Source organism: Silene latifolia, chromosome 10 (genome assembly GCF_048544455.1).
Source record: "Silene latifolia isolate original U9 population chromosome 10, ASM4854445v1, whole genome shotgun sequence".
Classification (NCBI taxonomy): domain Eukaryota; kingdom Viridiplantae; phylum Streptophyta; class Magnoliopsida; order Caryophyllales; family Caryophyllaceae; genus Silene; species Silene latifolia.
This window is the reverse complement of record NC_133535.1, coordinates 124,340,310-124,343,870: the sequence shown is the minus strand read 5'-3', so window position 1 is coordinate 124,343,870 and position 3,561 is coordinate 124,340,310.

Sequence of the window (3,561 nt, the reverse complement as noted above, 5' to 3'; positions counted from 1 at the left end):
TTCTTTTTTCTTCACAGATCCGCCGCCACCTCCTCCCTCCTTCATGCCTCACTGCCCCCACCACCATTCACGACCCACGTCCCCACCCCACACCGAAACCACCGCACGCCCACCACACGACTGCCTCCCTCCTCTCCAACCCGACACCACCGCCACATCTCCTCTCCAACCCGACACCACCGACCTAACCGCGCCATCACCCCTCTTCTCCTTTTCTTTTCCGTCACCCAGGATTCCAGATCTGGTTTTGATTTTTTTTTAATTTTTTCAAATCTCTTCAAATTTGTTGATTTGTGTCATTGTGTGTTTTTATGGTTTTTGTTTTGTGTCGTTTCGTTTTAGTCGTCTTTTTTTTGTTGGTTTGTGTAAAATTTGTTGCTTTACTTATTTTTGGTTTTTTTTATTGTTATTTGGTATTAATTTTGTGTGGTGTTTTTTTTAGATCTATTTTTTTTATTTTTTTTCTGATTTGGTATTTTAATGTTATTTATTATTGTTGGTATTTTTTTTGTTAGTGTTACATATTTGGTTTTATTTGGTTGTTATTTTTTTATTTGGTTGTTATTGTTATTTGATTTTTTGGATTAAAGTTATACATCTTGTCTATTAAAGTTATACACTGCGTGCATTAGAGTTATACACACGATATTTAAATTTGGTTTTTTTTTATTGTTATTTGATTTATTTCAGATTTCGGGTTGGGTTGGGTTGTTGGTTTTTTGGTTTTATTATTGTTATTTGGTTTTTTGTTTTTGTTATTATGAGTTTTTTTGGTTTTTGTTATTATTTTTTTTTTTTTCAGATTTTTCATATTTATTGTTTGATTTTTTTACTATTTACGACTAAAGTTATACATTTTATGACTAAAGTTATACATTTAATGACTAAAGTTATACATTTTATGACCAAAGTTATACATTTTATGACCAAAGTTATACAAAAAAAGACCAAAGTTATACAAAAATTGGACTAAAGTTATACAAAAAATTGACTAGAGTTATACAAACTGTGACTAGAGTTATACATTATATGACTAGAGTTATACGTATGTTTTGATTTTATTTTTTTTATTGTTTGGTTTTTTTACTATTTACGACTAAAGTTAATACATTTTATGACTAAAGTTATACATTTTATGACTGAAGTTATACTCTTATGGAATAAAGTTATACAATTTTGGACTAAAATTACACAAATTTGGACTAAAGTTATACAATTTTGGACTGAAGTTATACAAAAATAGACCAGAGTTATACAAAAATGCACCAAAGTTATACAAAAAAATGGACGAAAGTTATAAAAAAAATTGGACTAAAGTTATACAAAAAATGGACTAAAGTTATAAAAAAAATTGGACTAAAGTTATACAAAAATTGGACTAAAGTTATACAAAAATGAACCAAAGTTATACAAAAATGAACCAAAGTTATACAAAAAATGGACTAAAGTTATAAAAAAAATTGGACTAAAGTTATACAAAAATTGGACTAAAGTTATACAAAAATGAACCAAAGTTATACAAAAATGAACCAAAGTTATACAAAAATAGACCAGAGTTATACAAAAATGCACCAAAGTTATACAAAAAAATGGACTAAAGTTATACAAAAAATTGGACTAAAGTTCTACAAAAATTGGACTAAAGTTATACAAAAATGCACCAGAGTTATACAAACATGCACCAAAGTTGTACAAAAATGCACCAGAGTTATACAAACATGCACCAAAGTCCATTTTTGTATAACTTTAGTCCATTTTTTGTATAACTTTGATCCATTTTTGTATAACTCTGGTGCATTTTTGTATAACTCTGGTGCATTTTTGTATAACTTTAGTCCATTTTTTGTATAACTTTGGTGCATTTTTTGTATAACTCTGGTGCATTTTTGTATAACTCTGGTTCATTTTTGTATAACTTTGGTCCATTTTTGTATAACTTTAATCCATATTTGTATAACTTTAATCCATTTTTGTATAACTTTGGTCCATTTTTGTATAACTTCAGTCTTTTTTTGTATAACTTTGGTCTATTTTTGTATAACTTCAGTCTTTTTTTGTATAACTTTAGTCCATATTTGTATAACTTTAGTCCATATTTGTATAACTTTGGTCCATTCTTGTATAACTTTGGTTCATTTTTGTATAACTTTGGTTCATTTTTGTATAACTCTGGTTCATTTTTGTATAACTTTAGTCCAATTTTTTGTATAACTTTGGTGCATTTTTGTATAACTTTGGTCATAAAATGTATAACTTTAGTCGTAAATAGTTAAAAAATCAAACAATAAATATGAAAAATATGAAAAAAAAAATAATAACAAAAACCAAAAAAACTCATAATAACAAAAACAAAAAACCAAATAACAATAATAAAACCAAAAAACCAACAACCCAACCAAACCCGAAATCTAAAATAAACCAAATAACAAGATTTAAAACCCGAAATCTTAAAAAAAAGTATAACAAGAAGAGATTTGAGAAAATGAATAAAAAAGGAGAAGTAACAAAATAAAAGAAAATAAAAGACAACAACAAAAAATGAATGGAAAAAACAACTCAAAACATGAAAATAAAGACCAAAAAAAAAAAAAAAAAAAAAAAAAAAAACCGAGGAAAAAAAAAAAAGTTGGCGGCGGTGCGGTGGCGGCGGTGTGGTGGCGGCGGTGGTGGGCGGTGAGTTGGTGTCGGGTGGGATAGTGGTGGGTGGTGGTGAATGAGGAAGAGAAGAATGAATGATTTATTTGGGTTTTTTGATTTAATTGGATTTTTTGGGTTTTTTGATTTAATTGGATTTTTTGAGTTTTATTTATTTATTTGGGTTTTGGGTTTTTTATTTATTTGGATTTTTTGGGTTTTTATTTTTTGGGGTTTTAGAGAGAAGATGAGTTGTGTGATATATGAGAGAAGTGGATGAGAGGAAAAGAAGTTATAGTGAATTAGTGATTAATTAGAAGGATTAGTGAAGGAGGAGAGAATGAGTGATATTAGTACATAAACACACTTTTGGAGGTTGATCTTGGCCATCCATCTCCCTCCATCCAATGGCTCACAATAGGACTTATGGACTCAAATATATAGAGGACCTTAGTTGATCCTTCCTCTATATATATATATATATATATATATATATATATATATATATAGAGAGGTAAGATCTAATGAGTCCCTTACCTCATTTAAGTCCTTAAGTCCCTCTAAGGGCCATTGGATGGACTAAATGGAAGGTTGAGATGAATTTGATTAAAGGCCATTAAAAAGAAAAGGAAAAAAATGTGGATGGTTGGATTGAGATGGATGGTTGAGATTGAAAATTACCAAAAAAAATTACCACTAATCAAATTTCTATACACTAATTAATTTTTCTTTCTCTCTCTAGCCCCTAATTAATCAGTTTTGAGTTTTAGATTTCAGAAAGTGTAAATGTAATGTTGTATGAGTTTTACAAGTGTAAATGTGACGGAAATTTTGAATTTATATAATTTTAACATTTTACAAGTGTAAATGTGAAGTTTTACGAGTGTAAATGTAACATTTTAAGAGTGTAAAATTTATTTTTTGTGA